Below are 25400 nucleotides of genomic sequence, written 5' to 3' on the forward strand. Positions count from 1 at the left end.
CGACTATAGCGTTCTTCCTTGTTTTAAAATCGTACCTTTCTGCTTTCTGATTAATCAAACACAAACAAAGTACAAAGTCGTGGCGCGCATACATGTTATAATATCAAATTTGTTGACGAAAAATTACACAGGTCGACAAAATTCTGACTTTTTCTTGGCCCAAGACTAAGAGCTAAAAAATCTGAAAGGTATTACCTGTGGATTACTACCCAAAACTTGGAAACTTTTCATAACGCACAGCTTTGGAAAAATGGTAGTGAAAGTAAAAATTTTTCTTCTTGTAACCACTTTTTATGGCTTAATAAAAACCAATATAGCTTAGCGGGAAAACATAAAAAAAAATTAAGAGAAGCTGTAAGCACGTGCTATATGTTGTTCAGTAGGTATTTCTAGGCTATTTATGCTAACAAAACATATTTTGGATCAAAAGCCCGTTTTAAAAATATATCGAAAGTATATTTTTGTGCACATATTTTGCTTTTATTCTCAAAAACTATCTCAACGATCAATACTTTGAATAAAAGATTATAAGGCCTTTGAGAATCCTCGACTTTTTAAGCTTGCAACTTGTTTTGTTTCAAATTTCAATGCATAAAGAAATATGCAACACAAATTATGTTAGAAAAAACCATTCCATTTCTTAAAAATCACAGTGCACCAGAAGAGTGTGCCAAAGTGACTGTATATTCACAAAGAATAAATATCTACTGTGATGGTACCAAAAACAAGAGAGAACGCTTAGATACCCGTCACTCAGCTAAAGGCTAAAGCAAAGCGAGATTGGAATGCGCCACCTACCCGTGATCTCAATATATGGTTATGTGGGCAGTAGACAGATTTAAGAGTTATGGGCGTTAGAGTGGGCATGGCAAACTTTTTTTTGGGTCAATCGATAGGTATTGACGAGACTAAAACATTTGTTTTTTATTTCATTTTTTATCTAGCATGAAAATTGTGGTCGCCACAGGTTTGGGCGGTTTGTGGGCGTTAAAGTGGGAGTGGCATATTCGTGTAACAAACTTGCGCTGCGTACAAGGCTACGGAATCTAAAACTGAAATTTTATAGTTTCCGAGATATTAGCGTTCAAATTTACGATATTTGAATTTTTTTGTCGGCCTGTGGGCGTTAGAGTGGGCGTGACGCGTTTATTTTAGGTCATTCGATTGGTATTGTGGAGAAGAATACATTTCAGTTAATATTTTATTCTAGCATAAAAACTGTAGGCGCTGCAGTTTTTCGTGGATTGTGGTCGTTGGAGTGGGCGTGGGCACCCTGGTGAAACAAACTTGCGCTGCGCAGGAAGCCCTAGAATCTGCATGCCAAATCCCAATAGCCTAGCTATTTAAGTTTCCAAGAATATATGTTATTTATGGGGTCGGAACCGCTTCCTTCTGCCTGTTACATACTTTCCGACGAATCTAGTATACCATTTTACTCTACGAGTAAAGGGTATAATTATATTACAACATTTTAATTGGTTTGGGAGAAAGAACAGTAAATGTGTAAAAATAAAAATTAAAAAAATATGGTCTGTTGTGGCGATTGGGGATGAAATGCCCCAGTTTGTTAGCCTAGTCGTATTCTTACTGAAAATACTCGTCGAATGACACCCCATTTGTTACAATCCGAATTTACAAACGCAGAACAAGATTGTTTAGAGCTTTATAAAATAAAAATCGTTTTTTTGGCTCCTAAAAACATTTGAATGGTGATAAACAGCTCGATATAATCGATATAAGAAACGTGAGTTTTATCAATTCTAGAAAATTCCTCTAGTTCTGCAGGCAAACAGCTATATATAGCTAAACTTCGCAAGGCCGTAACTTCTGAACAACTAAAGCTATAAGTTGTTAAAAAGTTTTTTTTCTAAAACCTTTGTCTCCGCCTTAGCTAAATTTGTTCAAATATAGTTTATAAATTATAAAAACAAGGATTTCGTTACATTACCTGGTTGCTCAAATCTGGATTTAACGATTTCTTTTAATATATTGGGCTTTATATTCATTAACAACTAGGAAAGGGTAAACAAAACCAAAAAAGAAAACAAAACTCAACAAAAATGAGTCCCCCGACCCCTAGACTCATCTTACTTATTAACTAATACTAGTTTAAAATATTATTATTATTATTATTAACAGGTAAACGAAAATTATAAGTCCGCGCTTAGCTTAATGATTAAAGCTATAGCAACTAAGGCCTTAAGCCTTTTTGAGATTAGATTTCAAGTAATTATTTACATGATTTTATTCTGGTCCAAAGGGTTTAGTTTGTAACATAACTTAGAGGTATTAATGTACATGGTGTTATGTTACGTGACTGAGTAGAAGCTAAGGATGTGTGTAAAATTAAATTAGATGGTACAGGTTTGTGGATTTAGGAAGTCTATTGATTTATGTAAGTTTTTGTAGGAAGTTATTTTCTCTATTGTACTATCAAGGTGGTTGATTCTTTTATTGTGGTAAGGAAAGGGCAATCTATCAAAATATGACAAATAGTAAGGGCTATGTTGCAGTTGGGGCAGAGGATTGGTGGGGATTTGCTAAGGATATAGTTGTGGGTTAAGTTGGTGTGTCCGAGTTTGATTCTACTGAATTTTTTTAAGTCTGTACGTAATGTGTTTTTAACTGTCTCCGGAGTAGCTTTTTCGTGATAGATTAATTTGAAGTAGGGGGATGCTTTTGTAAGTGTTGTGTTATCTAGAATTTGTAAGTTCTGGTTGATGTTTTTGCTTACATCTGATGGGTTGTAGTTGCATTCTGTGATAACAGGGTAGTTGTCGATGTTTTAGCTGTTGTGTCTGCAAGATCATTTCCTTTTATACCGCAGTGTCCGGGTATCCAAGGCAGGGTCAGTTTTGTATTTGCCTACTATGTTACGTATTTCGCATCTATTAAATTTTTGGCTGTTGGTAACGTTAACTGCTTTTTTTTCCTCTATGTTTTTGGCTTATATGCATGTGGCAAGGATTGCCGCAATTTCCGCCGTGAAAATTGAGGTAAATTCAGGGAGCATTTTGTACAGTATTATTTCATTATCTGTGGGACGCTAAATGATACACCTTTTGGTGATTTGGAGCCGTCGGTACAGAGAAATGTACGGTATTTCATTTGATTAACAATTTTTTTTTAAAATTTTGGTAATAGGCAATCGGGGTGGTGGGGGGGGGGGGGGTTGTGTTTGTTTTACTGGTTGAATTTAAGGCGAATCTAGTATACCCTTTTACTCTGCGAGTAAAAAGTATGAAGTATATATATTCTTGATCAGGATCACTAGCAAAGTCGATCTAGCCACGTCCGTCTGTCTGTCCGTATGAACGCTATAAAAGCTAAAAAGTTGGGACTTAACATGCAGATTCTAAAGCACAGTAACGCCCATACGCTCGTGCTAAAGTCTGTCGCCCACATCAATATCTATCTTTGTCCAGATTGTCCAGATCAGACCATCCATTAAGAAGTTACAAGCAAAAAAAAGGAATGTGCAATATTGGAACAGTCGCTGCTTGGATATCTCCATCTCCCTCGCACTCCCCTTAGCTGAGTAACGGGTATCTGATAGTCGAGGGCGTCGACTATAGCGTTCTTTCTTGTTTCTTTTCAGGCGTATTTACTTTTTTAAAGTGTAGAATTAAATATCATATAGCTGCCATAGGAGCCATGGAAAATTTCATGAGAAAATAATGTTAAGCAAGATGGGGTATTGCATTTTTTGTAGATATTATAATTTCGATTTTTTTTAGAAAACAATAAAGGAAGCTAGATTCGGCAACTGGAAATGAATATACTCTTGTAGTTATAAGAAATAGTCAATGTTAGTAAAACCATGGTTAATTATTAATTATTGTTGCTAATTATAAAAAACGAGAAAAAACGATAAGAATCAACAAAACCATAATTTTTATACCCTTGCAGAGGGTATATTGATTTCAGTCAGAAGTTTGCAACGCAGTGAAGGAGACGTTTTCGACCCCATAAAGTATATATATTCTTGATCAGCATGACTAGACGAGTCGATCTAGCCATGTCCGTATGTCCGTCCGTTTCTACGCAAACTAGTCTCTCAGTTTTAAGGCTATCGGGCTGAAACTTTCCTAAAAGTCTTATATCTTTTGCAGGTAGTATATAAGCCGGATCAGACAACTATACCTTATAGCTCCCATAGGAATAATCGAAAAAAATTTTTTTTTTAATATATCTTTGGTGTTTTTTAACATATAACCTCCTAAGCTTGGAATTAACATTTTTTAATTAGTTTTGAATTTTGAATTAAATTTTATCAAAATCGGACGACTATATCATATAGCTGCCATAGGAACGATCGGAAAATTGGTGGAAAAATAATATGAGACAAGTTATAGCTTCGGTGTTTTTTAACATATAACCTCCTAAGCATGGAATTAACATTTTTTAATTAGTTTTGAATTTCGAATTTAATTATATTAAAATCGGACGACTATATAATGTAGCTGCCACAGGAACGATCGCAAAATTGGTGGGAAAATAATATAAAACAAGGAAGAATGCTATAGTCGAGTGCCTCGACTATCAGATACCCGTTACTCAGCTAAAGGGACCAAAGGGAAATGGAGATAAGCAAGCAGCAAAGCAAGACTGAAATGCGCCACCTACCGGCGGTAGACAGATTTAAGCGTTATGGGCGTTAGGGTGGGCGTGGCAAATTTTTTTTTTTGGATCAATCGATAGGTATTGACGAGACCAATACAGTTAAGTTAAAATTTTGTATCTAGCATGAAAATTGTGGGCGCCACAGGTTTGGGCGGTTCGTGGGCGTTAGAGTGGGCGTGGCATATTCGCGTAACAAAATTGCGCTGCGTACAAAGCTACGGAATCGAAATCTGAAATCCCGATTCTCTATCTTTGATAGTTTCCGAGATATCCACGTTCATATTTACGATTTTTTGAAGTTTGGGGGCGGTTTGTGGGCGATAAAGTGGGCGTGGCAAACTTTTTTTTGGTCAATCGATAGGTATTGATGAGAACAATACATTTCAGTTAAAATTTTTATTCTAGCATCAAAACTGTAGGAGCCACAGTTTTGGGCGGTTTGTGGGCGTAAAAGTAGGCGTGGCAGTCTACTGAAAGAGAAGCTCAGGAATCTGCACGCCAAATCTCATTAGCCTAGCTCTCATAGTTTCCAAGATCTCAGCGTTCATCCGGACAGACGGACATGGCTAGATCGACTCGGCTAGTGATCCTAATCAAGAATATATATACTTTATGGGGTCGGAAACGCTTCCTTCTGCCTGTTACATACTTTCCGACGAATCTAGTATACCCCTTTAACTCTACGAGTAACGGGTATAACAAATTATAGCTTCGGTGTTTTTTAACATATAGCCTCCTTTGCTGGGAAATAACATTTTTTAATTAGTTCTGAATTTGGACTTTAATTTTATCCAAATCGGACGACTATATCATATAGCTGCCATAGGAACGATCGGAAAATTGGTGGGAGAATAATATGAAACAAATTATAGCCTCGGTGTTTTTTGACATATTATCTTATACTATTGGGAAAATCATTTTTTGTATTTTTAAATTTAATAATTTTAACTGCAAGGGTATACAAATTTCGGCTTGCCGAAGTTAACTTCCTTTCTCGTTTTCATGTTAATTTAATTTTAAAGTCAACAAGAATTCGTCTCTTAGCGACCACATTTTAAAAGCGGGAGAGTTTCATATAGATTGTTTGCTTTTCATTATTATAAACAACATATTAGTATGTTTTTATTTCCCTCAAAGTTTTGAGTGTCTGTAAATTCATAGAAAAAAAACGAACGAACCGAACAGGTCCGAACAGGTCGCTCGCAGCGAATACTATATATAGCTATATATATATAGCTATATATATTGCTATATAGCCGCAGGATTAAAAATCGTTCCCCCAATTATCTACAATCGCTGACTCAAAATTTTTAAAAATTGCTGGGTGCCCTTTTTCCCTGTTAACCCTGCTATGCCTTCTTTAATTTGTTTACATTTTAAACAGACTTAAACGTGTGACTGTCTGCTCGGCCTATTTTTATACCCGTTACTCGTTGAATAAAAGGGTATACTTGATTCGTTGGAAAGTATGTAACAGGTAGGAGGAAGCGTTTTCGACGTTTTCGTATATATATATTGTTGCATATGAACGCTGAGATCTGGGAAACTATAAGAGCTAGAGTGCTGGGACTTGGCATGCAGATTCTTGGTCTTCCTGCGCAGAGCAAGTTTGTTTTAGCATGGTGTCACGCCCACAAACGACTTTAACACTAAAACCCGTCTAGCGCCCCCATTTTTTAATAAAACAAGGACCGATATAGTTTGTTAATATACGGTATTAAATTTAAACGGAACATTATCTTTATATTTCTTTATTTATATTTCTGTTATGAGTGTTTAGTTTTCCTAAAATCGGAAAGCTCTTTACATACAATGCTCCCACGGTAACGACCTTCAAGGGTATAGAAACTTCGGCTTGCGGAAATAGCTTGATTTCTTGTATTCAATTAATTTTCCAATCATTCCTATGGAAGCTATATAAAATGGTTGACTGTTTCGTTCCAAAAGAAGAAATAAGAAGAATTTTGGGATAGTTGCATCCCTATACATAAAGAATATGACCTTTTTTTTCAATGCGTTGCTAACTTCCTACTAAAATCATAATACCCTCTGCAAGGGTATAAAAATCGGACTACTATATCGGATATCTTTAATAAGAACTATTGGTATATTTATATTAAACAAAAACACTGAATGAAATAATGTGGTAAGTATTTTTATACCCGTTACTCGTAGAGTAAAAGGGTATACTAGATTCGTCGGAAAGTATGTAACAGGCAGACGGAAGCGTTTCCGACCCCATAAAGTATATATATTCTTGATCAGGACCACTAGCAGAGTCGATTTAGCCATGTCCGTCTGTCCGTCTGTCCGTATGAACGCTGAGATCTCGGAAACTACAAAAGCTACAATACTGGGATTAGGCATGCAGGTTCCTGAGATTCCTGCGCTGCGCAAGTTTGTTTCAGTAGAGTGCCACGCCCACTCTAACGCCCACAAACCGCCCAAAACTGGCTCCTACAGTTTTGATGCTAGAATAAAATTTTTAGCTGAAATGTATTGTTCTCATCAATACCTATCGATTGACCCAAAAAAAGTTTGCCACGCCCACTTTAACGCCCACAAACCGCCCACAAACTTCAAAAAATCGTAAGTATGAACGTGGATATCTCGGAAACTATCAAAGATAGAGAACCGGGATCTCAGATTTAGATTCCGTAGCTTTGTACGCATCGCAATTTTGGCTCGTAAGTTGTTATAACTTTGTGCAACAGTCCTAGTGTTTTGTACTCGATCCAGACTTTAAGCGGCATATCAAAATTTTTCAAAGTTGCATCAGAGATTCGATCTGTCCCCCTGCGATTAAATATATATCTCGCTACATTATTGAGGGCTACAAGGAGTTTGTGCTGGCTAGTAGCATAACAATTTCCAAAGACTCCATAGAATAGTAGTGGTGTCAGCTTAGTTTTCGCAATAAGTATTTTTAAATTTGTTGATAAACAGGATTAACTTCCAAAAAAAAAAAAAGATGTAGTTAATTGCGGGTATGCCTTAAGACTATGAACAGCACATTTAAAAACCACTTTGGCAACATTTATAACAGAGAAATGGCAATAGAAAAAATTGAAAAAAAAAAAAACAAATGGAATTTTAGGGCAGTTCGGGGTTTCCCATTGTACCGTGCCAATTTATACTTAGCAAGAGACTTTGAAATTTTTCCGAATTTTGTTTTTTCCTAGATTTGTATGTCAAACCATATTTACTGCAGGAGCTATTTTCCGTTTTTAGGGACCTTTCTAATAGTAAGTATAGTTTGAATGATGCCGTTGTTGGCATACTCGACAAGTAGTCAGTGATCCACAGCTTTCAACCTTATGAGCTCTAGATAAGCAATTTTTGCATGCTCCTACTTGAATAATACCTTGGCGCCGCGTTTTGGGATGATGTGGCTCTAGGTGACAAATCTTGAAGCTTTATTAGTTGAGGATTGATTGATTGCGGAGTGTTGTTGTTGGTTGTGCGTTTATCATCTCAAGCATGCAAGAGAGGTGATCAATAAACGTAATTTCACTCTCGAACACTGAAACTTCCGTTGGTGCATCCGCAGAATTTTCCAGTGCAGATTGGGTCTGTTAGCCTAACTTTCTGCTGATAATAAAACAAATGATTGGATTCCATGATTTTGTGTTGATATCGAGGTTTACGAGGGTGCTCCAAGTCTTCCGGACTGAATCGTGTAGTGATCGAGACTGTTGTGCAGACCCGTTAATGGGCATATAATCGAGGATTTCTTCTATTACAGCATAGGCTAATATTTTGCCGTTTTGGTACCTGTTTTGTGTCTGTCACCGCGGCTCACCGCGGTGTGAGCCTTGTAGAATATGTAGCTTCTGGCTGGCTGAGTATGGTTTATTAGGTACTAATTCCACAAAAAAGTCGTGAAACCGGGGCCAATATAGCGGGAGAGTTAGCTTTAAGCTCGGGGCGTCGTTTTCTCGAGGCAGGGTCATATTATATTAGTTACAAGCAAGGTTGCCCGCAGTTTCGCAGTTTTATTTTGAAGTGCTTACAATTTCCGTCTGGTGCAAATTAAGTAAAGAGTAAGATTTATTCAGCACATTTCCTTGTTTCATCAAATGCCTTTTAATTATGCGTTAAATAAATGTATTTAAATAAAAAATAAGCATTATCAGTGTTGTAAAAGGATTAAAAGCGAAAAACGATGGTGTTGTGAATATGGTATTCCAAACACCATATACTAAGGTCATACGAAATTAAAAACAAGGAAGAACGCAATAGTCGAGTACCTCGACTATCAGATACCCGTTACTCAGCTAAGGGACCAAAGGGAGATGGAGATATGCAAGCAGCAAAGCGAGATTGAAATGCGCCACCTACCCGCGATCTCAATATATGGTTATGTGGCAGACAGATTAAGGCGTTATGGGCGTGCCAAACTTTTGTTGGGTCAATCGATAGGTATTGACGAGACTAATACATTAAAGTTAAAATATTTTTCTAGCATGTGGGCGTTAGAGTGGTCGTGGCAAACTTTTTTTTTGGATCAATCGATAGGTTTCAGTTATAATTTTTAATCTAGCATGAAAGTTGTGGGCGCACACACACGCACGGACATCTTGTTCTTCTTGCTTTCATTAGAATTATACTTAGATGTAGGTGACAGTTGTGAGGGAAAGCCGTGAACCTGTTTGTTTAAAAATGTATATATGTTTAAACATTAAAATGCAAAATGATTTTTGCCCTTTAAGGGAAATGTGTTAAAGCTGTTTAAGAATTGCAAATGAAATATTTTTTAGCAAAAGTATATCAGTGTTTATTATAATGAAGTTGAATTTTAACGAATATCATTTCCACCGCCAACTACAAATGCATATATACACACACGCACGAATATCTTGTTTTCAGTATTCTTATTTTCATTAGCTTTTCGCCTAGATTATATTTATTCGCATGTTTTCGTTGTTCAATTAAACACCTTATTAAATTTTCCTTTAAATACATGTATTTATAAAATAAGCAACCATTACCTACCAGTATTGTAAAATGGTTAAACAAAGAAATACCCGTATAGTAGTACATGTAGTATTTTGTTGGTATGCTTTGGCAACATTTACAACAGAGAAATAACCAAAAAAAAAAAAGTTGAATTCTTGGACGTTGATGCACTATGGTCAGTACAAACAGGGGGCCCTACGACACCAAGAAATGGTTGTTACGCGCGGAGCCCTTCACCGTTTTGGGCGAGTAAACGAAATCGCGGACAAAGAAAAAGACAATATAACAATATACAATTAAAACAAGGAAGAACGCTATAGTCGATTGCCTCGACTATCAGATACCCGTTACTCAGCTAAAGGGACCAAAAGGTGGTATGAAAGTAGCAAAGCGAGATTGAAATGCGCCACCTACCCGTGATCTCAATATATGGTTATGTGGGCGGTAGACTGATTTAAGCGTTATGGGTGTTAGAGTGGGCATGGCAAAGTTTTTAATCGATAGGTATTGACGAGACCAATACATTTCAGTTAAAATTTTGTATATAGCATGAAAATGGTGGGCGCCACAGGCTTGGGCGGTTTGTGGGCGTGGCATATTCGCGTTACAAACTTGCGCTGCGTACAAGGCTACGGAATCTAAATCTGAGATCCCAATTCTCTATCTTTGATAGTTTCTGATATACCCGCGTTCATATTTACGATTTTTTGAAGCTTGTGTGCTGAAAAAAACATGCGCTGCGCAAGAAGCTCAGGAATCTGGATGCCAAATCCCAATAGCCTAGCTCTTATAGTTCCCGAGATCTCAAGAATATGTATACTTTATGGGGTCGGAAACGCTTCCTTCTGCCAGTTACATACTTTTCGACGAATCTTGTATACCCTTTTACTCTAAGAGTAAAGGGGATAAATACAGGTCAAAATACGAATAGACAAGATACAAAAAGTAAAACTAATTAGTTACTAAGTGATATAGTATTATTGATTTAAAGATAGGCAGTGAGTCGGTCGTAGATATTAGGTGATATAGTCTATTATAATCATTGCAAAGTACTCTAAAAGGATCATCCATTGCATAATTAGAGATACAATGATTTAAACTATAGGAATATAGTTTCTAGTGAATCTAATTGGCACATTAAACTGCAGGCGACCCAGTAACTCGGGACTCTCAACATCACCATGAATAAGATTTCTAATAAACGTAATACCAGGCATAGTTATACGGTTAGCTTATGATGGAAAGTTAATTAGAAGTAGTCTACTAGAGAAGGATGGTAGTATTAGGCTTGTATCCCAGTTAAGTCACCGTAAGTCAAGTATTAAGAAGTTTTTTGCACAGACTCAATCCGGTCTATATGCACCCCATATTGGGGACTCCAAACAGGAGCGCAGTACTCAAGAATTGGTCAGACTAATGAAATAAACAAGGTCTTCGTGACATAGGGTCATCGAATTCCTTCGACCACCTTTTGATAAATGCAAGCATGCTCCTGGATTTATTTACCGTGGTAGTAATGTGGTCAGAAAACTTACGTTCAGGATCCATATAGACTCCAAGGTCGTCAGCATGCGTTATCCTATCTAACACACAACCACTCAAAGTATAAGTTGAATAGTGAGGGCTGGCACGAAAAAAAGTCATAAATTTACACTTAGAACCATATAAATTAAATTCATTATCCATGCACCATGATTGAAGTGCATTGAGATCAGATTGTAAAGCTAAACTTTGTGCGGGATCATTATATTGCAGACACAACTTAACGTCATCTGCGTACATAAGTACACGTGACTTCGTTAAGACTAAAGGAAGGTCATTTATAAATAATGTAAACAGGAGCGGACCAAGATGACATCCTTGTGGTACACCGGACGTAACTCGGATTAGGGATAAAAAAGAGTTTTTAAAAATGACCCTTTGAGTCCTGCCATTCAAATAACTTAAGATCCACCTAAGAAGATCACCTGGAAACTGACATTTCTAAAGACAAAGTAAAAAGTTTGTGCAATGGTCTACACAAAGTCTTAGCGCAATACCTAAGCACACATCCAGGGAATCCGTCAGGACCCGGAGAGTAGACTGGATTGACCCTTTGCAAATCTAAAAGAAGTGAGCTTGCTCTTATAACAGGACAAAAAAAAGGTTTGATTTAGGCATGTCATATGGGTAAGACTGATCTGGAGGACTTGATGTTGAAAAGGTGGTTTGTAAAAACTGTGCAAAAAGATCGGCTATGGCCTGATCAGTGTTTGCGGCCGAATTTTCAAATTTAAGTGATGGGTAACTTGAAGATTTACGCTTTGTTTTATCAAAATTATAAAACTGTTGTGGATCCAGTGTAAACTGGGTCTTGAAACGAGTTAAATAGTTTTTATAACACTGGGCGTTAAGCACGGTAAAATCAGACCCAGCACTTAAGTATCGGGAAAAGGCAGCTTGTGAACCGGAAGCTCTAAACTTTTTGTAGAGTCTAGACTTTACATTTTTAAGTCGTGCCAACTCTTTGTTAAACCATGCAGGTTTCAAATTTTAGGATAATAAGTAGGAGCGCATGTATCAAAAACTGCGTTTAATACATTATAAAATGTATTAAAAGCTTCAGTAATATTAGTTCATAAGTACAGATTAGACCAATCCGAGCAAGCTATAAAGCTATTAATGAGTGCAAAGCTTGCTCTACGAAAGCAGGGGATGCGTTTAGCTGACTTTTCAGATAGTTCAAGCAGTCAGCTCCAGCGTTGGGTGATATGGGTCTTCTGGTAAAGTAATTGCAGAGGTTCTAACTATGCAAACACAATCTGGACTGGAAACAAATCATAGATCTAGTAATTTTCCTAACAAATTTAGAACATGATATACTTGAGACAATGAAATATCAAGGAACCGTCAAGAAAATCATGCTGCGTTGAAGGTAACAATATATTTGATGTTTCGACGGTGTAGCTATATATTTTAAAGTCACCTAAAACTATTAACTTATCCCTATCTGATAGTTTACTTGAAATAAACTGGATAGCGGACAGATGATTCGCATATAGTGGGAATTCAGATAACGGCGGTATATAGGAACATGTTATGTATTTAGAAGTACCCGGAAGGGATAGACGTTAATTCTGAGTCAACTGCAATTAACTCCACCTCCACCTCGGGACAGACGATCAAGCCTGTAAGTTGTGTATTTACTTGGAAAGACTTGGGAACTAAGAATTTCCAGTTTTCATTTTTTAACCAGGTTTCTGTAAACACAATAACATGGGAAGACAAGGAAAAACTATCAGTATACAATTTGGTCAGCTTACTTTGTAAACCTTTTGTATTCTGATAGGAAAGCAAAAGGAAAGAATCTAGTTTTTTGAGATAGATGAAGAGGTAGATGTGAACGGCTCTTTAAGGGGATTTCCAACTTCCTTTGAACGAATTTTCTTTTTTTAGCTTCGCACTCTTAAACAAAAATGTCTCCAGGCCAAAAATTGGATGAGCTGAGCACATAGTTGAAAAATTAGCACAGGAAACACCGATCTTAAATAATGATACATCCCTAGCATATGGAAAATCAAATCGTTCAACCTTTAGATTATCAATCTGAACTTTGTTACGGATATAGGCCGTAATGTCCAGGGATGAAAGGTCAGGATTCAGCCGAAAAACAAAAATTTGTTTCCACTGCGGTACACAGGTGACTGTTTTAGGTACCACGCATGTGACAGGTTTTGGTACTACATCATTTATGGCCGCACTACCAGTTTCAGTCGGTACTCTGGACGTTAAGTCAACATGCGGCGTTGGAATCATTGTTGTATTATTTACAACAGATTTTTCGGGCGTCTCATGCGGCAAAATCTCACGTCCTTTGCATTCGGAAACCAAATCTTTTTTAGCTTTCGACCTCAGTACCATTTGTGCGGCACCTGAGATCTACTGCTATGCTGCAGACACAAGATCGCCAGAGAGTTTCACTAGCGGCTACCGTGGGTTGTCTATCGACTGCGATCTTTTTACGCTTAGGAAAATCGTTCTCAGATAGCATAAGGCTAGTGAGCTGCGACTTAAGCGCCACAAGCAGATCCGTATTTCTACGGCTGTTCCGGATTAGTTCCGTAACAGTGCTTTTTGTAAGCCGCCTAATAGAAATTACCTGGGTTTTATAAGCAATGCAATTATCACAATAGTAGCGCAAGCCACTTCTCATGTCGATTGCATCGCGTACCAGGCCCGAGTAGCCAAGGCATTTTGCATGAAAAATATTCTCGCACGAATGGCACGGAATGCTCTGTTGCCCAGCCAAAATCAACGACTTGCATTTCTTTAAATTACAGACAGCCATTTTCGCGATATTCCGAACCACAGTGCAAAGAAAATAAAGCAACGCAAGTATAAGAGAGAGTTAGAGGGACTGGAGTGAGTAAGCTAGGGAAGCGTAAGTTTTTGATGTTGCAACAACAAAGTTTTATGCGGGAGTGAGGGAGAGCGGGTAACTACCGTTTAGACTCTTACCGTTCCAAACAGCGTTTGTAAAAAAAGAAGTCAATTAGATAAAACAATAAGAACAAACACTGCATATAGATTAAACGTGCAAACTAATTTTGTTAATTTAAACACAAAACAATCACTATGAACGAAGCGAACGGATGTTGTTAGGGACATATGAAGCTATATAAATGTAAGAAAATATGAATTAAGCCCCGATGGTTTATGGACAAAAAGAACACAATTTCAGATCGCAAGACAAAAACACGACCGTTTACTGAAAGAGCGAAATGCATTTTTGGGCAGTTTTGGGGTTGCCTATTGTACCGTGCCAATTTATAATTAGCAAGCGTCTTCAAATTATTTCAGAATTTGGTTATAAACGTCAGTTCACTCCTTACCATTGGAATTTCCGTTGGTGCACGTGCAGATTGGTTCTATTAGCCTAACTTTCTCCTGATAATAAACCAAAGGATTGGATTCCATGATTTTGTGTTGATATCGAGGTTTATGAGGGTGCTCCAAGTCTTCCGGACTGAATCGTGTAGTGATCGAGACTGTTGTGCAGACCCGTTAATGGGCATATAATCGAGGATTTCTTCTATTGCAGCATAGGCTAATATTTTGCCGTTTTGGTTCCTGGTTTGTGAGAAAGCTGTGTCTGTCACCGCGGTTCACCGCGGTGTGAGCCTTGTAGAATATGCAGCTTCTGACTGGCTGAGTATGGTTTATTAGGTACTAATTCCACAAATAAGTCGTGAAACCGGAGCCAATCTAGATATTCGGCATCAAACTCAGGATAACTAATTAGCGGGAGAGATAGCTTTAGGCTCGGGGCGTCGTTTTCTAGAGGCAGGGTCATTTTATTTTATTTACTAGCAAGGTCGCGCGCAGCTTCGCCTGCGGAAATCGAAATTGAAAATGTCGCAAATAGACCGGTTATATCAACTTAAATTAAACTTAAACAATTTCTCATTTTCACGCCATACATAAAGGGGTTTTGGAGCGTTTTTTTGTGGTTTCACCAAGGGGCATACTCCACAGAAAATATATTTTCTTAAACTCTATTATTTTATTTTTAAAGGCTTACAATTTCTGTAAGACTTTTTACAGACTTCTTTGGATTTTCCCTCTGGTGCAAAGTAATTAAAGAGTAAGATTTATTCAGCACATTTCCTTGTTTCATCAAATGTCTTTTAATTTTTTTTCGTTAAATAAATGTATTTAAATAACAAATAAGCATTATCAGTGTTGTAAAAGGATTGAAAACGATAAACGATGGTGTTGTGAATATGGTATTCCAAACACCATATACTAAAGTCATACGAAATGAAAAACAAGGAAGAACGCTATAGTCGAGTACCTCGACTATCAGATACCCGTTAGTTATTCAGCTAAGGGACCAAAAGGAGATGGAGATATGCAAGCAGCAAAGCGAGATTGAAATGCGCCACCTACCCGCGATCTCAATATATGGTTATGTGGTCGGCAGACAGATCTAGGCGTTATGGGCTTTAGAGTGGGCGTGGAAAACTTTTGTTGGGTCAATCGATAGGTATTGACGAGACTAATACATTAAAGTTAAAAAAATGTTTCTAGCATGAAAATTGTGGGCGCCATTTGTTTAGGCGGCTTGTGGGTGTTAGAGTGGTCGTGGCAAACCGGCGTTAGAGTGGGCGTGGCTTATTCAATTAACAAACTTGCGCTGCGTGCAAAACTACGGAATCTAAATCTGAAATCCCCATTTTCTATCTTTGATAGTTTCCGAAATATCCGCGTTTATATTAACGATTTTTTGAAGTTTGTGGGCGTAAAAGTGGGCGTGGCACCCTGCTGAAACAAACTTGCGCTGCGCAAGAAGCTCAGGAATCTACATACCAAATCCCAGCTGTTTGGCTTTTGTAGTTTCCGAGATCTCAGCGTTCATCCGGACGGACAGACAGACGGACATGGCTAGATCGACTCGGCTAAAGATCCCGATCAAGAATATATATACTTTATGGGGTCGGAAACGCTTCCTTCTACCTGTTACATACTTTGCGACGAATCCAGTATACCCTTTTACTCTACGGGTAGTAACGGGTGTAATAAGAAGAGAGATATCTTGTATTCAGTACTCTTGCTTTCATTGGAATTCTACTTGGATGTGGGAGACGGGTGTGGGAGAAAGCCGTGAATCTATTTGTCTAAACACTGGAATGCGATTTCAGTGTAAGAATAACAAATGTACGTTCCTCAGCAAATCTAGGGTGAAACCAAACCCGTGCGTTAAGTTTGCGGGTCTGATTTGGCTGGATTGCATTTTCTTGGAAAACGTCGCCACGTGACATCGACCGATTGTGCTTGAATTATAGATACCCTATTGGCAATAAAGCATATGACCTGTGACGAATTTAAGTTTATCCAATAAAGCTGAGTTTTCGAATCTATCCAAATGAATGTTGAGTTGATTAAGTATGTGAATTTGAGTGTAATTTTGTGGCATACGTTGCACAGCTAACTTGCTCCACATAACTCCAATCTCGGTAACGAGAGTGCTTTAGTTGGCGCGAGCTTTGACTTCAAAATAATTAAACGTGATATGTGCTTATGTCCTTATGCATGTTCTGTCGCATCTGAAAACCCATGGATTTGTCCAGTTTGCTGTGGCTACGAATTCACAAATCGTGGTATTTCGATTTTATTAATTCAATTCGATGCCATTCCACGGTGAGGTTAGATGGCACTGTGTTGTCTAATCCAAGTCCTTGGAGCCAAAGGTGTTCAGCTAAGATTTTGCAACGAACGACAACTGGGCTGAGCAAGCCGAGTAAATCGTAGAGACGGGTTAGGATTGAAATTACTTTTGATAACTTCTCCGCCCGACGGCAATGCATATCGGAAACAAAATACGTCCGATATTGACTTCCAAGACATGCCGAAAGTCTTCGTCACATTATCTCCATTCGGCTTGATATGAAACCCCGTATTTGTTTCGATGAGGTGAATTGCGTTCCATTTTGCAAGTGCTAATCCTGCTTCCGTGAGAAATTTAACAGCTTCGTTGAACTTTTGTTGTAGCTCTTCAATGGAGTCTGCAGATCGTCGACGTACATGTCATACAATAGGATGCTGTTCTTGTTTCCGTTGGGCGATACATTGAAGACTCCTTATTGCTAGGATCGGTGCGCATGCCATTGCATAGGTCACCGTATTGAGCTGATCGATTTTCAGTGACTGCTCTGGTGAAGATCCAAAATATCAATTGAATCTTGCGATCATTGGGGTGTAGCATAAATTGTCGGTACATTTTAGAGATGTGTGCAGTGAGAGCATATCTGTGAGTGCGAAATGAGAGGAGTAAGAGTGTCTGTTGAATGGTTGGGCCAACCATAACAATACCATTGAGGGACAGGTTACTCGATGTTGTAGCTGGCGCGTCGAATACTATACGTAGTTTCGTTGTTAAGCTGTCTGGACGTAGAACTGCTTGGTGGGGAAAAATGTAGTGTAGCTGGGCGATATCAAGTTTTGGGTCAATTGATAGGTATTGAAGAGAACAATACATTTCAGTTAAAATTTTTATACTAGCATCAAAACTGTAGGAGCCGCAGTTTTGGGCGGTTTGTGGGCGTTAGAGTGGGCGTGGCACCCTTCTGCCCAATCCCAGTATTGTAGCTCTTATAGTTTCTGAGATCTCAGCGTTCATACGGACAGACGGACATGGCTAGATCGACTCGGCTAGTGATCCTGATCAAGAATATATATATACTTTATGGGGTCCGAAACGCGTCCTTCTGACGTCAGGACCGTCAGGTTTGCCACGCCCACTTTAACGCCCACAAACTTAAACAAAAAGTTTTCCACGCCCACTCTAACGCCCACAAACCGCCCAAACCTGTGGCGCTCTTCCTTGTTTTTCAATAAAATTGGTATTTAAAAATCTTGCGAGTTTTTGACTTTCTAGATAGGCGCAGCAGGTATGGTTATGGTAACCTACATGGGTGCTTTCATCAAAGTTATCCTCCGGTACTTGGGTAAGAATTTGGAAAGCGCTGTCTTCTTCTTCTTCTTCGTCATCCTCATTGGGGGTTTCGTAACCGTGGCTGTTGCTGCAATTGCATTTACAATCGTTATCGTTCTCGTATTTAGGGATTGAGTTGAATGAAATTCAATTTTAAACAGACTTTGAATTTGACTGCCTAGCGCTATTCACTTCGAATTGCTATCTAGGATTTTTTTTTGTGGTTGGATGGTTGTGCTAATTGTATTTTCCCACACTTTCGACAAAGTGCTTCTGATATGCTTCAGAACCCCGGATGTGTGGTTGCAATTTTATTCATATAAAATAAAGGGACCGTTCCAGTAACCTTATAAGACGCGCGAACAGGCAGTACGCCACAGTTGAATGTTCGGACAAGCAGCTACAATGTGCGAAGTAGAGCAGCATATTTTAGTCGTCATCTAGCTTTCTTTGCGTTCAGACGTGCTTAAAATTCTCGCTATGTTACTTCCCCGCTGTCCCAAGTGCAATACCGATGTTACATTGGCCCAGCTTCGCGCTTCGTGTGCTTTTCGCTGCTCTTCTTTGTGCCGTCGCGCCTATCATACTTCTTGCGTATGCGAATGATTCGCATTCTAAAATTGATGAATTCTTGGAGGCGTTCCCCCCTAAAGATGATGCATTGACTCCGAATTTAAATGTAAATCCCAAACCTCGTCTACCGAGGCCTACCAACGTGGGTGCAGCTCCCCAGTCATATGCGGCTGCTGCTGCTACGTCTTCCGCGGTCGTTGACCCTTCTTATCATGCTCTGCATGTTGAGAGAGGATATTTCATACATGTTCGAAATAAGAAGAGAAGGAATAACAACAAGCCCAATAAACATGTTGTTGGAGTGGCTCCTAATGCCGAAGATTTTCATGTTTTGCCGACCAAGAAATTTTTGCATGTCGGATAGTTTGCAACTGATACAGAGCCGAATGCTGTTTTAAAATATGTGTCCACAAAGCTTAAGGTGGATGCTAGTTCTCTTGTAAAAAAAGATGTTAACGTTACAACCTTAAAGTTTGTAAATTTCAAGCTTGGTATCCCCGATCACCTTTACGATTCAGTCTTCAAAAACGATTTCTGGCCAAACTCAGTTAAGGTCAAAAGATTTATTCATAGAGAATGGGCCATTGTGGTAGGGGATGGAATCTTATCTAATTTGCCGGAGCCTGGACAAACTTAAACATCAAGTCATCCATCAAAAAACCCCTAGTGTTCGACGCCACTGGCGTCGTTACTTTTGTGGGACATCTTCTGCAAGTCTTTCCTCATTTGTCGGAGTCGTTTTCGCAACAACATCGGCAGCTGCTTGCCTTTCTCACTGCGCTCTCATCATCTTCTGTCTCTCTCCTAACGCACCATCCGGAACAGCCGGAGCTTTTGTTGTCCGCTTTGCGCGACATTCGCTGTCCTCCTGGTTCTAATATCGGCGCGCTCCTCGGAGTTGCGCTCTCATCATCTTGCGGCGCTCTCCCTTTTGTTGTCCACTTTGCGCGACATTCGCCGTCCGCCTGGCTCAATTTCGGAGCGCTCCTCGGAGTTGCGCTCTCAACATCTTGCGCCTCTCTCCCGAAGTACCTAGAACATCGGCTGGATTCGTACTCTTCATTAGGTTGGAAAGCCCTCATTGAAAATATGTTCTCTACATATTCGCCGTCGGAGTAAAACCAATATCGGATGCTGCTATCTTCGGATTCTGATACTATTGAGCTCAGCACGCCTTTTGGGATAGCGCTCTCTTTTATGAGTAGTCGGATACACTCTTCACTGTGCTCTTCATCGCCTCTCTCCATTGATGCAGTTTCTTCTACGCTCTTTGGATGGCCGTCACAGAACAGGCATGCGTCCGTAAGAAAATCATTTACATATTTCCAATTCGACTGCACTATTATTCCTTGGAACGACGATCTCAACCTGCCTATAAAAATACGTACGGATACGTTGCGCAAGGTACTTAATAGTACTTACGACCACGCGAGGCCGACATCTAATTTGGATGTTGAGAATTCCTCTTCAACAATATGCGCTGACTGGCAACCGGCTATGGGCTTGTCTGCAGTAAACTCAAACAGCCATCATTCAGGAAATAATGGCCTGAAAATATACTTTCAATATACACTCATGGACAATATAATAGGTGTGAAGATTTTTTTTTTAAATATCGATTTAAATCAATATAAACATAACATTTAATATGGAAGCGATACTTTTTAATATGGTCACAATGTTTCGGTACGAATTTGGTGAATTCCCGAAATTAATAAGCTTCTGGGAAAAATTGTGGAATGTTTTATTGCTGAGACTGCAATCTCGGCTGGTCAATGAAATAGGTGTATTAACCAAATCATTAACCTGTTACTTATTAGTACAATTATTTGGTTGCACAAGGTAAGGTATTAGGAAAATATACCTAAATAAGGACTTAATTGACTATTAAAATTGTATTAGATGGGCCGTGGGCGTCACTGCAGTGCGGAGGAGAGAAGGCTCATTCGACGACTCCGAGATGAAGGAAAAACGTATAAATCCATTGCCATGCTAATGAAACGTTCTCAAAACTTCATAACCAATGCCTTAAAACCGGAAAAAATAGGTGAAAGTCGGGGAGCACCTAGAAAATCATCATCTAAGGCCGACGATCGCATTGTTCAATTGGTTAAACGCGACCCGTTCAAGTCTTCCAGGACGATTGCCAATGAAATTGGGAATATTGTGTCATCAATGACCGTTAGGCGACGATTGGCAATAGCAAACCTACCAGGTAGGATTGCTCGCAGGGTTCCTTTGCTTCGGTCGGCAAATTTACAGATGAGGAAAAAATTTTCATTATATCGTAGAACCTGGTGCGGACCAGAGGGTGAGAAAAAATGGCGTAATATCCTCTGGAGTGATGAAACAAAAATAAATTTATTTGGAAATGATGCCAAAAGGAATGTTCGTCGTCCGAAAGGCAAAGAATTTGATCCTAAATACACATATAAGACTGTGAAACATGGAGGTGGTAGCCTAATGGTATGGGGCTGCTTTTCATGGTATGGTGTTGGTCCGATTCATCGCATTGACGGAATAATGGACAGATTTGTTTACAAAGATATATTGGAGACGGTGATGCTACCATATGCCGAGGATGATATGCCACTTTTATGGAAGTTCCAGCAGGATAATGACCCGAAGCACGCCTCTCAAGTAGTAAAGGATATTGTCCAAAGAGCATGGTACAATATTCCAATTGGAACATGTCGCAAGCTAATATCCTCCATGCCAAGACGAATGGAGGAAGTCCTGCAAAATATTGGCCGATATACCGGCTATTAGCTGCCAGATACTTAGTTTAATATAAAATTGATTTAATTTAAACATTTATCTTTGTACACCTATTATTGTGTCCAGCCAAAATTGGAGGATTTAAGGAAATATTTAATTTAGTTGTTTATGAAAGGGTTTGTGAAACCTTTGTTACTTTTTGTTTGAAGACAATTAATATAAGTTTTGAAAAAAGTTTATTTTGTTGAGATTAGAGATGATAAGAATTAGAAATAAAAAGTTAAAAATGAAAAAAAAAACACACCTATTATATTGTCCATGAGTGTATATCCGGCATGAGAACTAAAACGCAGTCTGTTTTTATTACTACTTCCAACAGTGACTATGACATTATCATACTGGTTGAGACTTGGCTAAATTCTAACTTAAGTTCGAATGAATTCTTCGATCCTAAATTATTCCAAGTTTTTCGTAAAGAAAGAGACTTCGGCAGAATGCAGTGCGAGAGAGGAGGTGGTGTCATCGTGGCTGTTAGCCGTAAATTCTGTTGCACTGTAATTCGACTCCTTAATGATGACTCCCTTCTGGACCAATTGGCGGTGATGGTGTCTGGCTCATCCGGGAAGATATCGATTGTGGCTTCCTATGTTCCACCTGGCAGTGATTCTGGGCTTTACCAGGCTCACTTAAACAACATCTCTAACATACATGCCAGCTTGGAGGACTCTGATGGCATATGTGTGGCAGGAGACTTCAACCTCAGCTCTGTTTTCTGGACGTGGGACCCACAAGCATCTGCTATGGTGCCCGGAAATGTACATCATTCACATAAAATAATGACTGTTTTAGTATGGTCCTCACCCAAATTAATAATATTTTCAATGATTTGCATAAGCTTCTTAAGTTAATCTTTATTAATTCCATTGTTCATTCTAACGTAACTCTGGCTGAATTTACGATTTCAAATTGTGTTGTACATCACAAATCCTTGTGCTTAAACATCGAATTTTACAGCTTTCTGCCATTCAATGATTCTAATCCTAGATATATATTTGAGTTTGAGTTCCCTAAGGGATTGCCTGCTATCCTTAAATTGGGGTGCCCTGCTATCGAACCCTTGCATTGAAACTAATTATAAAACCTTTCTTTCAACGATTAGAAATACTCTTGACAGCATAGTCCGTTCCAAGGTACGGGGTTCCTACAGGCTTCCTTGGTATACTAAGGTACTGCAAAAACTCAAAAACCTTAGGAACAAATACTACCGATGGTGAAAGATATAGGCAGCACAAACGTGAGTTTGAGTTTTTAAATATATTTCTATATAACCAATACATTTGTGAAGTTGAGCATAGTTTGAAGGCCAACCCTAAGGCGTTTTGGCGCTTTGTTAACACAAAAAAATCACATTCGTCTATACCTTCAACAATGTCGTATGGTGATGTTGTTGCTTCCACCGAGGCCGATATCGTCAATCTGTTTGCTGCCTTTTTTTCCTCGAACATGGAACCTTCTGATGATTGGTATGACCTGGAAACTTTAATTCAATTTCAGAAATTTGCAACATTGGAAGCCTGGACATATCGTATAATGACATTTCTGAAGCAATTAGTTATTTTGATGATTCGCCAAGATTTGACTTTGATGGAATTTCTTCATTCTTCCTTGAATTGTATTGCCAGTCTTTACCTACCCCTTCAAATTCTGTCGGTCCATAAAGGAGGAAGTAAATTTGATATTTCTAACTATAGGCCAATTGCTAAAATCAGCAACATAGCTAAATTGTTCGAAAGAATAATTTTCAAAAAAATATCTTTCTTAATAAGGTCTTACATCGAACCTAATCAATATTGCTTTATGCCCGGTCGATCTACGACGACCAACTTGGCTTTTTTTAACCAATCACTGTATGCATACATATGAGGATCATTTACAGATGGACACGATTTACACAGATTTTGCCAAAGCTTTTGACAAGGTTTGTCACACTGCCCTAAAGGCTAAACTTTCCAAACCTGGCTTTCACTCCTCTTTTCTTAACTGGATAGCATCGTATTTGGATAGCCGACGCTGTCATGTTGAAGTAGGTTGTGCATTATCCCATCCTTATAAAGCGACATCTGGACTTTCTCAAGGTAGCTCTCTTCGCCCTCTACCTTTCATTATTTTTATACCCTTGCACAGGGTATATTGATTTCAGTCAGAAGTTTGCAACGCAGTGAAGGAGACGTTTCCGACCCTATAAAGTATATATATTCTTGATCAGCATGACTAGACGAGTCGATCTAGCCATGTCCGTCTGTCCGTCCGTTTCTACGCAAACTAGTCTCTCAGTTTTAAAGCTATCGGGCTGAAATAGAGAAATAGAGAAATAAATAAATAGGGAAATAAATAGAGAAATAAATAAATAGAGAAATAAATAAATAGAGAAATAAATAAATAGAGAAATAGAGAAATAAATAAATAGAGAAATAGAGAAATAAATAAATAGAGAAAAAGAGAAATAAATAAATAGAGAAATAAATAAATAGAGAAATAAATATACAGAGAAATAAATAAATAAATAAATAAATAAATAAATAGAGAAATAGAGAAATAAATAAATAGAGAATAAATAAATAGAGAAATAAATAAATAGAGAAATAAATAAATAGAGAAATAAATAAATAGAGAAATAAATAAATAGAGAAATAAATAAATAGAGAAATAAATAAATAGAGAGATAAATAAATAGAGAAAAAGAGAAATAAATAAATAGAGAAATAGAGAAAAAGAGAAATAAATAAATAGAGAAATAAATAAATAGAGAAATAAATAAATATCTCTAGCGCACCAGGAGGGTGTGCGAAGGCGACTACTATATATACACGAAAAAATGAAAATCTACAGTAATTGTTCGATGGTTACGAGAGAACGAAGAGGATTGCATTCCAAGACTTTAAGAAAATCAATTAGTTTGGGAGAAAGAGTTGTGAAAGTGTAAAATTGAAAACTTGGAAAATTTGATTTGTTGGGGCCGGTGGGGATAAATACCCCCCGCTTTTAACCTAGTTATATTCTCACTTACGCGTATACGCGTCGAATGACACCTCAACTGTCGAAATCGGATGCTCCGTTCAAAAGTAATACGAATTCGCCATATATAATTTCCCATAAAACTCACCACGGGAAGGAATTACAAGGTCCAATCGAACTTTTAAAAAGGTAGGGAAATGATCTGTTTTCGCCTAGGTGGCATCATTGGCAAAGTCTCAAAAGAGAGCGGCAGAGCAAATGGTGTCTCTATATAGATTCTTACTCTATGGCATAGGTGTTTATAGGTACACTTCGACATAAGAACTCATTAAGCCTAACTTAACTTAAGCGCTCCAGAGCGGAGCGGAGACTTAGGGGAGAGATGGAGAGGGAGAGCGGACGGCAGTGCGAGCGTGCGAGATGTAGACATCTGGATAAAACTGCCGCTCGACACTGCCTCCTGAAATTAAACGCCCTTTTGACGTAAACATTCTCCGCCAGACATTCTCTTGGCAGACTCGGTTTTGGTAGGATTTAATACCTCGAGTACGTCTGCCATCCAAGGCGGGGTATGGAACCCAATATTTGGATGGAGTTTCTTAGGAGGAACATTTTGTACGGAAACTTGCGTTGAATAGGATGAAAAGGTGTGTGGAACTGAGGCGGATACTGGCCTTGGAGGGTCGGATGGAATCAGCGGAGTAGTAGGACCGCTGTTTCGATGCAGCAATGTGTGATGCCGATCTTGGCAAGTGAGACAGTTGTGATCGCTTGAGCAATCCCGGAATGGATGGCTGCTTGCAAAGCAATTGGAGCACAACTGCTTGCTTTGGATATAGGCTAGGCGATCGTCTACCGTCATCTGTAGGAAGCGTGGACATATACGCACGGGGTGGTTCTTCTTCGAACACAGATCGCAGCCTTTGGGTATCGGGAATAGCCTTGTGTTGAAGGAATTTATTTTTAGAAATTCTGCCACTCGATTTGTGTCTTTGGACTGGACGTGGAGGAAATTGGCAGATCGGAAGCTATCGACGGC

General features: G+C 38.7%; 1 protein-coding gene across 2 annotated transcripts in view; it reads left to right on the plus strand.

The window, feature by feature from the left end:
• LOC119562495 (RNA polymerase I-specific transcription initiation factor RRN3-like) overlaps positions 1 to 25400 on the plus strand; it is a 68662-nt gene that overhangs the window by 4622 nt on the left and 38640 nt on the right. The gene's annotated exons all lie outside the window — the stretch shown is intronic.

The sequence above is a fragment of the Drosophila subpulchrella genome, unplaced genomic scaffold (genome assembly GCF_014743375.2).
Source record: "Drosophila subpulchrella strain 33 F10 #4 breed RU33 unplaced genomic scaffold, RU_Dsub_v1.1 Primary Assembly Seq53, whole genome shotgun sequence".
Taxonomy (NCBI): domain Eukaryota; kingdom Metazoa; phylum Arthropoda; class Insecta; order Diptera; family Drosophilidae; genus Drosophila; species Drosophila subpulchrella.